Here is a 15,594-nt window from a genome sequence, read left to right as displayed (position 1 = left end):
CGCATCACTCTCCAACCTAATTCTTACTTCAAGCATCCTCTAGCTTAAGTAAAAGATCTTTATCATTCTCTTTTCTTTGTTTGCTATAGTTTCGTGTGTAACCAAAGATTTTTTAGATAGGTTTTTCTTTACCTTATCTTTCCGCAAACAGTCTTGTAAAATCTGTATTGATCTTCTCTATCAATATATATTTTAAATTTGAAAACCTTGTGTTTGTATTCATCCCCTCCTTCTGCAAATTGTTTCTTATCTTGTAGACCCTTTCGGGACCAACAAGTGTTCACATGTAAATGCACAAAACAAACCTTAGGCGGGAACAATTGAGCTTTGGCAAATTCATGCTTGAAGGATTACAGCATGTATTGAGTCTAGAGGTAAGGATCCAGATATATGCACTGTCTCTTTGGCTTGTTGGGCGATCATCAGGTTAGACAGTCCGGATGGTCTTCAAAGGTTAATCTTTGGAACTAAACTCTGTTCTTTTTGCAACACTTTTATAAAGATAAATTAGGGCTAACAATCTCTGTTGATCTTCTCTCTCATGGATTTGATGATAATCCCTTTTACCTTTCGAAGTATTATTGTTTATGTCTTTTTCAGTTCCAGCGATCATCACTAAGTCTGTTCAGTGATAACTGAAACACGTATTGTAATCCTACAGCGACAACGATACTTCAAGAAGACAAAACTCACACCAAAGAACCTTCAGTGAATGTCGAAGACTGAAACTGAAGATTAGTGACTGGCGCGTTCATGATCTGAAGCGGTATTCAGTGATTACAACCTGGTCAACATATGTGTGAAGACTACACAAGCCTCAGTGAATGTTGAAGAGGCCTCCAGCGTTATTCCAGCATTCAACAATCAAATAAAGCTTGCCATGCACAATTATTTTTGTCTTGTCCTTCCATACACAAAGAACAAACCCATACTCTGTCAAGAGTATAGTACTAAATGGAGCCGACTAGTCGACTCTAGTACCCACCAACTCCACGAAAGGATGTCTGCTCATGAATAGACAAAAGTACTATTCACTGTTGCAAAGGACAAGCTTTCCTCTTAAAGCTTGACGCGTGTTCCAACCCTTCTGATTTGCATTTAATGCAATGGGTATAAATAACTAAGTGCTCTCTTCATATAAGAGAGATCACACATCTATCAAATGAACACATACGTTTATCTTCAAGCAAGTTAGAATCTCTCTCAAGAATTCTAAAGTTCTTACCCAAGAAGAACATCTTTTTGTCTTTATCTTTTCGGTAAATCTTTTCTATTTTGCTAAGTATATTTGTGTGTAATCTTAAAACTGTTTTATATAGGTTATGTTTACCTTTTCTATTTCCACAAACAATCTGCAAAAAAAAATATGTATTAATCCCTCTTTATCAATATATATTTTAAAATACGAAAGTTTTATGTGTTTGTATTCATCCCCCCCCCCTCTACAAACTGTTACTCTAAAACTCTTGTAGACCCGTCTGGGACCAACAATCTCCCCACAAGTATTGAAAATGAAACTAAGGAATTAATCAAAAAGAAAGCAAGAAGATAATAATCTATGCTTTAGTAAATGATTTTAGTATAGGGAAGGAAAAATACAATGAGAAAATGATACTATGTTGGTCTCGGAAGGGTTTACAAGATAAGAAACAGTTTGTAGAAGGGGGGGAATGAATACAAACACAATGTTTTCAAATTTAAAATATATATTGATAGAGAAGATCAATACAGATTTTACAAGATTGTTTGCAGAAAGATAAGGTAAAGAAAAACCTATCTAAACAATCTTTGGTTACACACGAAGCTATAGCAAACACAGAAAAGAGAATGTTATATAAGAGATCCTTTACTTAAGCTAGAGGATGCTTGAAGTAAGAATTAGGTTGGAGAGTGATGCGCGCACTCTATGAAGAGAAGAAACACTTCTATTTATACCTAGTGCATTAAATGAACATTTAATGCAATATGGTAGGTTAGAGTGCGTGTCAAGCCTTAAGAGGAAGGCTTGTCCTTTGCTACAGTGAATAGTACAAAAGCACTATTCTTGAGCAGACATCCTTGCCTAAAGTTGGTGGACAAAGAGTCGACTAATCGGCTCCGTACCGTACTAATTTTTGCAAGGGTATGGGTTTGTYCTTTGTGTGCATAAGGACAAGACAACAACTATCGTGCTAAGCAAGCTTCTTTTGATCGCTGAATGCTGGGATGACCTGGAGGTCTCATCATCATTCACTGAAGCTAGAGCAGTCTTCACACATATGTAGACAGGTTTGTAATCACTGAATACCGCTTCAGATCACGTACTCGCCAGTCTCTAATCTTCAGTTTCAGTCTTCGATGTTCGCTGAAGGTTCTTTGGTGTGAGTGTTGTCTTCTTGAAGTATTGCTGTCTCTGATGAATTTACAATGCAAGTTGTTCAGCGATCACTGAACATACTCAGTGAAGATCGCTGGAACTGCAAATACAGAAACACAAATATAACGTGAAAGGAAAAAGAGATTATCATCAAATCACTGAGAGAGAGGATCAACATACTAGTTACATTTCAGCATTTGGTGCAATGGTGTAGCTCTTCACAAAATCGGTACATAAAATATCTATAGTTCAGGACGGTTATCACAAAGTAATGAATTCTTGTCCTGATTTTGTAGGCATATTTGTAGAAACTAGTATGTTTTGGAATTCATTCTTCAACCATTTGATAATTCGATTGGAGTACTTGAAACCTTCAAAGACACAAAAGAACTTCTTTTCTTTTATTTCATAGCAGTAGATCAATCCGATATTTGGTTCCTTTATGGCAGATGCGGAGTGAAGATCATTGATGTTTTCCATTGCTCATTTGGTGAAGTTACTGAAAGTCTGTCAAAACCCAATTCAAGTGCAATATGGAAATCTACTTTAGCTCTGAATCTTGCTAGCTCTCCTGTTGTTTCCTTTATCTTTGCAAGAGCCACATTAAATTTCTTTTCTCTGTTAACATGGCTTTGGCATAAGTCAGATATGTGAGCAAATCGCACGGGTTCAGGTTGATAAGATCATTATCATTAAAGGTGCAGAAATAGGTTTGAGATTTTCCCACTATATACTCTAAGTATGTGATAACTTTGTACGAGAATGTTTGACCTTTATTTCGTGAATACACCAACTACCATCATCAAAACATAATTTTTCTTTGGGTCTCACCATTCTAGCAAACCTTTGTCTTACTCCTTCCAGTACCTCTGGATGTAAGTCGGGTGATGGATGCTTAAAATATTCATCCTCTTCAGAGTAGAGATACCTATGGATATCTTCCATAAGTAAAAGTTTTTGAGAAGATTGGGATGAGGTAGCTCTGGAGGTGTCAACTGGTTGCCTTCGAAAAGATTCAAGTTGACTTACAATTGTTTGAACTTTGTATTTAGAAGGTTAAGAAGGAACAAAAGATAATGGTGGAGGCTCTGGGATATCTTCAGTTGTGGCTTGAACATTTGAAGACGAGGGTTGGTCTCTAGAGATTAGCTCTTGATGTTGAAGTGGCAAGATTCCAAGGACTTCAGCATCGTACACAGTTGGTCCCAAGCATCTTACTTCATTAGAAGAAGATCAGAATATTTGTTGTTGCGGTATAATGGGCACCAAAGTGTTTGAAGTAGAGATGGTAGCAGCAGATGGATCAACAGATGTTGAAGCAGAGGGGATTAGAACCACATGATGGTTTAGAAGCTATGCGCTCTAGTTCAATTATTTGTTGTGGCTTTTGTTGATTAGGCTCAAACATGCCTGCGGTTGTTTTGGCTCTTTTTGATGTAGGGGCCTCTGTTTCATCCTTTTGATGACTAGAACCATCTCCCTCATGGGTTGGACAAACTCATTCTAAGTCTTAAAAGCTTCGATGAACAAGAGGCAACAACCCTCTTTCTCTTTTGTAATTTGGTAATCTTGCAAACTACCTTTGAGGTGTCGTCCATAGAGCTCTTGATCTCAACCAACCTCTGAGTGAATGGTTCTTCATCTATTGTGATGGAGGGGAGTAAAATTTTCCAATCTTTTTGTACCATTGTCTAGATGTTCTCAGATGCTCTTGTAATATCACTGATATATTTGTCTATAGAAAACGATTGATTGGCCAAAATATTTTTCACCTCTAAGACAAGTTCATTTGTTTTGGACACGAACTTTGCAAAGATCTCTGTGAACTTCTTCATGAGAGCATTCTTGAACTTTTGAATATCGTACTTCTAGACATGATAAGAGGTGGTGGCAGGGGCTCTGGAATCACTGATCACATTTTTTTTGTTTCCTCTTTAAGTGAGTTGAAATCTTCATTAGATATGGAAGCAAAAGGAAAAGGATAAAGTTCTTAAATAATCAAAAGGTGGAGAGAAGCAAAAGGATGAAGTTCTCAAATGAAATTTATATGGATAAGGTTTATAAAACATAAATTGTTGGTGAAGATGAAGATATGGGAAAATTAGAAGGGACATAGAAAGTTGAACTTGGGGATACATAAGTAGTGGTATTGGATGAGAATTTGAATATGTTACTTCTACTATTAATTTTGAAGATGTTGAAATAACTACGTCTGAGAACTCTTCAGTAATTTGTTCTAAAATTCTTCTTTGGTACAGAGTTTGTTTGAGAAGGTCAAAGAAATGATCATTAATTCTTGAGTACAAAGATCAATTGATAGATGTTTTGACAGTTTATTAGTGTTTAGAAAGTTTATGAATCAAGAAACCATTATGGAAGTAAGGATAAATAAGCTGGAAAACATTGAGGCTAGATTGTTTGGTCATCTTGAATGGTTTACAAGAACAACTGATGACAAGTTATTCTGGAGTTACAAGCCTTTCATTCATATTCCAAAAATAGAGTTACCCATGCTTGAAGAATTTTTTATTGATCAGGTTTTTGTTCAAGAGTTGTTGTTTTCAGATCCTGATTTGATATTTATCACACTCTATTATGTGAAGAATATTATGAAGTGTTATTCAAATATGAATTCACTTATGGTGATGAAGATATGTATGCTTAGCCAATAATAAATGAGGATTTTTTGCTAGAACATATTATTGATGGGAGTTGGCCAGAAGATTTTAACATGTTGTTTTAAAAGTTTGTACAAAGATTCAAACATTTCTAGTGAAAGGTTGAATGAGAAGAGCCCAATAAAGAAGATAATCAATTTTGAAAAGAAAATCTTTTGTATGATGGAGTTTTTGTAATTCAAAGTGATCAGAGAAGATAACTCAGAATGTTTTATTACAAATGCAGATATGTACAATTTAGTATTGAAAGACCAAGTCTCATTGCTCAATTGTTGTGTAGCAGTTGATGAACCTGTTTTTTGAAGTAGAATTGAGAAGATAATGGGGATTTACTTGAGTAATTTATCCTTAGTATGATTTTCAGCTTGCATTGAATAAAAGGCTTGAAAGAACAAATCTGATGAAGTCCAAGGGGAATCCTAAAGGAAGTTATATAATCTTAAAGGGAGATCTCTGAAATCTATAAAATCTTTTTTGAAATTGGAGATTTCTTTTTGAAACTAAAAAGTTGGAAAAGATAGAAGGTTTAGATCCTAAAATAGCTTTTTCTTTAGTTGTTTTGGGAACAAAGGGTTTTTTACTCTTCTTGCCCTTTTTGGATAAATGATTATGAGGATAATTTGCAGAACTAACATATTCTATTTAGTATCTTCTGACACACACTCACCCCATTTTTGATGAGAGACATGAACAAGACCATTTAAATTTCTATTTCTTTTCAAAATTCTGTTGAAAGTCATTTGAATGGTGTTAAGAAAACGATGATTTTTCAGAGTAGATAAAATCATTTGACGATTTGTCCGAGTATTTCGAAGATGAAGTGAATCCAAGCCCATGACCATAATAGTAATTTGGTAGTCTAATTTTTTTTTGTGGTCAAATGAAACTTGATTCTAATTTTTTATAGTTGACTTTTCCTTTGCAAGTTATTTTAATAAACAACATTTTTCATTGTTGAGATGTTTGCAAATGATTTTTTGATCTTCCAACTCATTTTGATTTTTTTTTTCAAATTTGAGTTGTTCAAGACACTCAGACTATTTGACAATTAACTCATCCACTTTGTTCTCCGTTTTTCCTTTAGATTCAAGTGCATTACACATTTACACAATATACATGGGATCATAAGAAGAAAGAGAGGGATATACCAATTTGTTTGAAGGAAGATGCTCTTCACCCATTTTAGATAAACATTCAGCCAAATGGAATTTGCCAGAATAATTTAGCTTTGAGAGATGAGCCATAATCCACAAGTTTGCTTTATCTTCTTGTTCATTGTTAGATGAAGAAGTAGATTCTACCTAATCATGTTCCTCAACCATCATACATTTATCTTTTCTCTGAGAGTTCTTGGATTTGTATTTATCCCCCTTGTTTTTTACTTCTTGCTTCTTTATAAGAAGATTGTGAAGTATGAGATATTCTTAATGACTTTGACCTTGGATCTGCAATCAACGACAAAGGGTGGTCTTTTTGAGAATCTTCATTTTGACCTTCTTTGAAAGCTACCTCCTTTGGCAACTTTATTGTAATTTGAAGCAACTAAGGAAAGAGAATCACTCATGTCTTACATTGATAAACCTTCAGTCTCACTATCAGAGTCTCCATTGGGATCAAAGATAGATTTATCATTGTGATCGTCAGAGATTTCTAGACCTGTCTCATATGATGCATGTGATATATATCCCACTCTCTATTTTTTTCAATACCCCCAATACTAAATGAGAAAAAGAACACTTAAAACAATGTATTAAAATTTTCACTTTTAAAAAATATCTATGATAATCTTCTCTATAAAGAACCAGAAATAGCTTGTTTACGTATCACCGAAAAGTGCATTAACATAAATACTTTTTTTATATTCTAATTATATTAAATAATTGATAATGTATTTACTAAAATCGTAAAATGTAAAAACAAATAAAAAAGAACATCTAGAATTATTATTTTATTAAACTTGTTATTAAATGTTAAAAAATTTAAATTTTCGATTATTCATTATTTTATATAGTAAAGGACGTTATTAGAGATGAAATAACATATGTGATCTTATCGATCACAGTATATTCACGAGTGTGATTACAATCTAAATGTTCTTTGTATACGTTTAATCCATATTGATATGGATAATCCAGTAGTTGCATCGGGAAATCTTCAATATTTTCATTGTGCCGAAATTGTGTGCATTAGGTATTAACCTGTTAATACCACTCTTACGAATGTCTTGATTGCAATAACCATATGCTGAAAGAATGATTGTGGTTATGTAAATAACGGTAAGTACATTGCAGACACTTGCATAGTAAGGACGTAGTATCACGCTATACCTTGAAGATATAAAATGTCACTATTAAAAGCATCCATAAAATGAAAAATATAAAATATAAAAGTAAATGATATATAAAAAATCCAAAAATATTTAATATTGGATCATTTTGAAGATATTGACGAGATGATTATAATAATGTAATTTGTTTAAAAAATATATATTTTATTAATGTGTTTAAGTTAATATACGATTTATGTAATTTAATATGATAGGAGTGTAAAAACTAAAGAATATAAAGTAATTTAAATAATTATCTTTAAATATATAAAATATAATTTAAAAATTAAAAATAGTTGATATTACTTGTGTGTGTAACAAGTCTGAAAGAATGGTGACAGAGAGTGGCTAGATTATAGGAGGGGGTATGAATTACTATAGGCTTGTAGGGCAGGTTTAGAAACCCCTTAACTAAGGGTTTTTCTAATTCCACCCTCTCCTATAAATGTATGTGAGGGGATGTGATTGTGTAGGAGGGTGAGTATGTGATGGTGTGAGTGAGGGTTGGTGTGAGGAGGAGGGGTGAAAAATGATGTAAGGGGGTGAGGATATCAACCCTCCTTAACTAATGTTTTAAAATAATGATTATAATTTCAAAAATTTAATGGATGTTGAATTTATTGAATTAATTAATAAAGTAATCTGAATAAGATAAAGAAAGAAAAAGTTAAACGTTTAACTTTACATTTTTATCTAAAAATAAAGCAAAACGGTCACATGAAGACTTATCCTTATTTCTTTCTCCAACACATTCTTTTATATACATAGAGAGAGAGGGGGTAGGTTACGTTGAAAACCGTTCAATTATTAAAAATAATGCAAACCAATTTCGACAGATAGGAATATTCTATTTTTTTTAATTAATTTTAATCATTAAGGATTTAATAGTCATTTACATTGTTTTTTGATTAATATTGGAAAATATTAAATTTTGTTAATTTTGGAAACATAAGAAAGGAAACGTTTAATATGGTAGGAGTTAAATCTTTTTCTTAATTTAGTTTTTTCACAATAAATATGTTTTATTTATTTTCACGATTATACTGATTAAAACAATGAATTTTAAAATAAGTTATTGTTTGATCATATCAACAATTGTTGATGAAATTGTTGATAATCATTATTTTATTTTTTGGAGATCTTGTTCTCTTAATGGTTATGAATTTGTATGGTATTGTAGATGCAGTAATTTATTGAAACGTGTTCAGATATCAAAACTTTTATAATTGAAATTGTTGCATAATTTATTAGGATACAAAATATTTCCTATTAGAAAAAGGGGCACTAATTTAATTGAAAAAATGATACTAATTTAATGAAACTTGTTCAGATTTCGAAAATTTTATGGATGAACTTGTTGCATAATATAATTTTTTTGAATAATCTTGTTTCCTTGTTTCCTATAAGTTTTGAAACATAAACAATATTAAATAGTTTGACCATAAAAAAATGATTAATGGAAGCAAACAGTGAAACCTTAAAAATGAATGACGACACCTGTTGTTTCATATAATGGTTCATATAATGTGTAAAGTGTTATAGTTGTGAAACAGGTTCATATAATGGTTATTGTAATGGTTGATATGTTAATGTTAAAAAAATGGTGTGTACTTGGCAAACAGTGAAACCATTTCATAATAAGATTAAAACGGATTCATGTACTGATACATGAAAATGACAGATGTCTCCTCTAGCAATAGGTTGATTTGTGTATTGATGAAACGGTGAAACCATTTCATTCATGAAATGTAATGATAAAAAAATTTTGTTTTATTATTCAAAAGATTTCATTATGTTAACTTGATTATAGTGTGTTTTATGTTTTAAAATTTATTACGATATACCTAATTTCATCGGTCCATACTTTGATCTATTTATTATGATAGATGTTATTTTGTTTATAATATTTGAACATAAAATGAAAATATTTTTAGCAAACCTATAATTTTCAAGATTATTCTAACATTTTTTGTTAGAATTTTTGGAAGTATAAGATGATTTATATAGTTTTTAAAACAATGATTTTGTTTCATTAATATTATGATATACATGATCTTGTTGCCTCGGTTATAGATTTTGATGTTTTGCATTTTTGCCATTTTTCCAGTTAAAAAATAAACTTTTATTTTTTTTATTTTTTTTATTTCCTAATATAAACTAATCTAATCTTGACCATTGGTCAAGAACATGGATGAGATTGGTTTGTAAGGTTTTCACAAATGAGGGTGGTTTTCATTTGATCCCTCCTATATGTATATGTATATGTATATGTATATGTATATGTATATGTATATGTATATGTATATGTATATGTATATGTATATGTATATGTATATGTATATGTATAATGCATGTGTATAATGCATGTGTGTATATGTGTAATAAGAGGTTTAACAAACCTTTAGACGTGGCAATTAAGATCAAAGGCAAATATACAAATAGTCATAATATCGTCTTTTAAGTAATAAAATGGTACAAGTACCGAGCATCGTACCATATGAATCAGAGTAAAAACTTTAATAAAAATAAAACAAAAGAAATGATTTCATATGATAATTTTTGAAGACTTTGACTGGATTAAGTTAACAATGAATTGTAACAATAAATAATAAAGCAAGCAAGGGTGTAAGATTTTTTTTGGTGAGACTTAAATAGAAATTCCAGCAGACCAATATTGTAGCAATGCTACAACATACAGTAGGCCATAACTAGTTTCATCATTTATTTTGAGGGTATTCCTCTCGAACTTTCAACATTTGCATCAATATTTAGATTCAACCATACATCTCTGTGCAATATCAGACTAGTGGTAATGCAAAATGAAATCCTCAAAATATATGGACAAGAAATCTCTTTGTGTTGAGAATGTAAAAAGTAACTACTGATGGTTTCTTAGACACCCCCTAATGGGGAATGCTATTTGCAAATCAGTTCAATTCATGTATTGAGAATGTAAAAAAATAACTATTAATGTTGATGTGTGTGATGAAGAAATTCATTGATAATGATGCACTTAACAATAGATATGGGTGTATTTAACCCGTTTATAATTCTAATGCTCTTTTTTAGTTCAAATATGGACTTGTCACGTTGATACATTAAATTCCAACATAAACGTCTTTTAGGGGTTCTAAACATTCATGAAATGCCAAGAAATCATTTACTTCATTTTCTTCCTTTCAACAATTTAACGTGTTCTTTTTTTAATTTTATATGATTACTTACACAACAAAAAATAATATGAGAAAAAGAGTTAAGGTGAGAAACATAAAAAGGGATTTGAACCCTTCATCACCTTTAGGTGACATTTGGTTTTTAAAAGATGATGAAGTTTGAAGTCTGATTTCACTTCTAATTTATAAGAGGTGTGTTGAAGTCTGGAATTTGAATCAGTCAGGTTATTTGTTTTTACGTCTGAAATTTGAATGAGTCAGACTGTTTGTTTTTACTTCTGAAGTCTGAAATCTAAATCAATAAGACAATTTGTTTTTGTAAATTAACAAACATCTGAAGTCTGAAATATGAATCAATTCATTTTAATTAAATTCAGCTGAACTGAAATATCTAATTGATTCCACACAATATTAAACATGAGAAAGTCTCATAATAACTAGAATCAATATTCATTTTGCATTAATTATGTCGCAATTTCTTCTCTTAAACGAGCTATATATGTGTGGTTAGCGACATTCCCATGCGATTTAACTCCTTCAGTTTCATCCTCGCCATCGTCCCCTTGTTCGTTGATTTGATCATACTCAGAAAATAACTCATCACTTAAACCTTCCTTTTGTATGAACTTGTGAACCGTAAAGCATGCAATAACATCGTCTCTTTGGATCTCAAGTTTTGGCAGCTTGCTATTCTTTTCAATATCAGAAAACATGTTTTCAGGACACCATAAGAACGTTCAATAACACTTCTAAGCTTTGCATGGGAATGATTAAACTTTTCATACTTGTTCATTGCTCAGCGACGACGAAAATGTCTTAGCCAATATCTAACATTACAATACGGTGCCATAAAGGGAAACTAACCAAAATAATCACTTTATACACTTTATGGGGTCGAAATTGACTATATGGGGGCGATTTTGACATATGGTATGGAGGGGTCGCAGACGTATCTGATTTGGGGGGACAAAAATCAGATATTATACCTGATATATGGAATCGCCCTCACTTACCACCAGATCGCCCTCTGAGGGCGATTTTGACCTTATTTTTGTCCTCTAATGAGGATAACTTATGACACATCGATTTGACACTTCATGGGTGTTTTTCAAGAAACGGGGGTGATTTTGGTTATTTATAAATGTCATAGTTTTCTCTATAAAACCAAACACTTCTACTCTCACAATCCTTAGCCCTTAAACGTTATCTATCATCACAACTCTTAACTCTTAAACACAATCTACCATCACAACCCTTAACACAAATATGAAATCATGTCAAAGTAATAATGATTATGTGTATGCTCAAAGTGGCGGTTTATTTCAGACGATAAATAGTGCCATAGAGTATATGCCGTTAGGAGCCCCCAAACATATATTACCTTTGGCTTTGCCTTCACCAATAACACATTCTATTTTGGTTAAACGTGTTTCGAAAAAGTTAAGTTTACGTAGTCCCTTTAGGTTATTTTATAAAAATAATTCCAGTTGTAAGTTACTTGAGCTAGGCAACAACGATGATGTGGTGATGTTCCAGAATGTTGTTCATCAAAGTTTACTGTAAATTTTGACACTCTATATTGTCATCTGCAGATTTTCTCGTTCATCTGCAAATTTTCTCATTTATTGTAACCTCGTTCATCTACAGATTTTCTCGTTTATAGGACACCTGCGACCGCTCATATAATGGATGATGTCCATCTAAAGGGGCCTTACATGGGCAGATGTTCTTAGCGGTTGGCATGGATGGAAACAACCACATTGTACCCATTGCAATGGGAGTGGAGAAGAAAAAAAATGGCCCGTCATGGACATGGTTTTTATATTATCGAGTTGGCTATTAAAACAATATTATCTAACGTGCACCATGGACTTTGTTGTCAGCATTTGAGCCAGAACTTGCGCCTAACCTCGAATAGAGACAAAAGAAAAAGGTGGATGTTCTGGGAGGCATACAAAGCTTTTATGGTGTTAGACTTTGAAGCTACAATGGATTTGATGTGACACAATCTACCTAACATTGCTCAATATCTTGAGAAAATTGGTTACACTAGATGGGCAAGATAGCACTTCCCTGGATTGCGTTATAGTGCAATGACTTCCAACAATGTTGAGTCCATCAACCCAGTAACCCGATTTGCACGTTACCTGCCGATAACAATGTTAGTTGAATTTTATCAGGTGACATTGCAACAGTGGTATTTTATACGTTGGCATAGCAGAGGTAAATTTATATCGAAAACTATGTGTATGATTATGTAACATAGACTAATGTTATCATTGTTTGCAACGCAAATGATAAATGCATTGATACCTTGGGCGGAGGCAAACATAGATAGAGAATCCATAAGAGTGCAACATGGAGGGTATTTTCCATTAGCGAGTTGTTGTTTGAAGTTCATGACATGTATAAGAACGGAAAGTGCAATTAAGACTTATACATTCATGCAATGGCAACTTTATGGTATACCTTGCGGTCAGGTAATATTTGTTGCTCGAAATTTAGATATTCAAGACTGCAGTCAATTTTGTTCGGTTTGGTTCAACTCCGATTTTTATCGGGCAACATACAAGGAGGAAGTAAACCCCCTTCCACCAAAAGATGAATATGTGTTGCCCAATGAACGTATGACCATCCTACGGCCTCCCATGGACATAAAAAATAATGGCAGATCACATAACCGCGACCATATCCCGTCACAAGACAAGCAACCGATAGCAAAAACTTGCAATTGTTGCCACCAGAATGGACATTTTCGTTATAATTGTCCAAGTCCGATGCCAGCTCCTAGGCCAACGCCAAGAACTACGAACAACTGATTGGGGTCCATCTCAACCTGATACTTCACAAGACTATGTATTTGATACTTATCATTTAAGTAACTAAATGTTTTTGTAATCCAAAGGTTTGTTGTTTGAATACTAAATGGTAGTTTAACTTTTAATACATAAACAATTACCATAAGAACATCAACGAAAACAACAACATTAATACATAAACATTACCATAAAAACATCAATGAAAACAACAACATTAATACATAAACATGCTTGCTAATTCCTTTCCAGATAAAGTTGTTTACGACATTCAATCCAGTACTGCTTTTCATTGATCATTTCCTGTATCATGGGGTACTCTTTCGCTATTTCCTTCACACGTTTTTACTCAGCTCGAATCTATTTTTGCAATTGCTTTACAATCTTCTTCTTCTCTTCGATCGCTACCTCCATTTTACTGTGTCTCTCCCTGTTACTCCACCACTTATCACTGGTCTCCTTGATCTCCACTTCAAATTTTTCAATGGATTTCTTCATCTTGGTAGGCATGATTTGAGAAGATGGAAGGTTTGATGATGATGGATTCCAGCCATTTCTTACAAGAAGTGGATAAGTAACTGTATAAGATTGAATATGGTCGGTGTGAAGGTGTGATTTTTGGTTTCATGAGGCATCCTATTTATACACATACACATGGTAAAAAAATTACCCACATACCCCTAGAGTTGTCATAATGTAGTCAAATATTGACATAAAGTTGTCATAGACTTGTTAAATCATGAATGACAATGTTCATCATAAAAGCTTACAAGATTCGTGCGGAAAGCCTGACCTCTCCCCCTATGGTAAAAAAAAACTTGCCCTCTATTGTCAGAAATCACCCACCTACCCCTAGAGCTGTCATAGTATAGTCAAATATTGACATAAAGTTGTCATGGACTTGTTAAATTGTGTATGACAATATTCATCATAAAAGCTTAAAAGATTCATCCAAAAATCTTGACCTCTCCCCCCTATTTATACACTATCGCCCCTACCCCTAGAGTTGTCATAGTGTTGTCAAATCATGTCATAAATACAGGGACTAATGTGTAAATTACTACAATTCCAAGGACCAATCATATCATAGTGTTATTCTTTATCCATCCATATTTAATGGAAGATGTTGAAAGACTTATTACTTGCTATCATTTCCTATTTTCTCTATAGCAATGGATGGAAGTTCTTCTAGTTCTAATTTTAAACATCCGACAACGGACGATGAGTGGGAGAGGATGGGCAAGAAGTCAATTACCACTGACAATGCCCAATTATTCGAGGCATGATATCAAGAAATGGGAACTCAAAATCTCTATACTACTTTAACAGCGTGCGGAGCTTCGTGCAAAAAAGGAGAAGATTGAACACGTGATGAACAAGAAAAAGAGATGGATTGCTGATACAAATCAACAAATTAAACATCAGCAAGGATGGTTTATTGATCCAAGAAAACAAATTAAAGAGGAAAAAAATTGAACCATATGCATGGTTTGATCTTGCAGTCAGGAAAACTGGAAGAAATATTAGGTACAATGAAGAGGACATTGAAAAATACACGAGATGGATAGAAGGAACTAAAGCACTCTATCTGCATGATAAAATGTAGTTGTATTTCGATTAATTATTGTTGTCAATGTTCCTAGCTCGATTAATTATTGCCTCAATGTTCCTAGCTCGAACTTTTCTAATTTATTGTACTCAAATGTTGATGATGTGACAAGTCCCCCTATATTTCTCTGTAAATAACCTTGTTTTCCATCACAAACATGTTTCACCATCAAGTATTCATTCACTCTTAACTCAGTAGGTCAAAAATGGTGAGGCGTTGCAACTATGACACTGATGCAATTATCCGAATGTCATGGACCATTATAACCCAGGCCACCGATTCTTTTGTTGTTCATTACCTATGAGTGTTTTCCTATTTAAAACCTTCACATATAATTGTTTTTTCATATATATATGTATTCCTTACTTTTTTACAAGGACGAAATTGTGGATTTATTGATTGACTTTACCCACCCATATGCCCTAGATCTGTGGTGATTATTCTAGGGTTATTAAGATCATAAAACAATCTTGAAGCTTCCCTTTTTTAAGCTGTTTTAGAAGATCGTTGGTTGAAGATGATGTTGGCGATAAGTTGGATTTCCTTTTTAGTAATTTGATGTTTTTGTTCATTTAAACGATTATAGGATAATTATCATTTACAAAACTATTAGTGAAGATCATTTACAATGTCATT

The sequence above is a fragment of the Cynara cardunculus genome (assembly GCF_001531365.2).
Source record: "Cynara cardunculus var. scolymus isolate 2C chromosome LG 3, CcrdV1, whole genome shotgun sequence".
Taxonomy (NCBI): domain Eukaryota; kingdom Viridiplantae; phylum Streptophyta; class Magnoliopsida; order Asterales; family Asteraceae; genus Cynara; species Cynara cardunculus.
Note: the sequence above shows the minus strand (reverse complement) of the source record.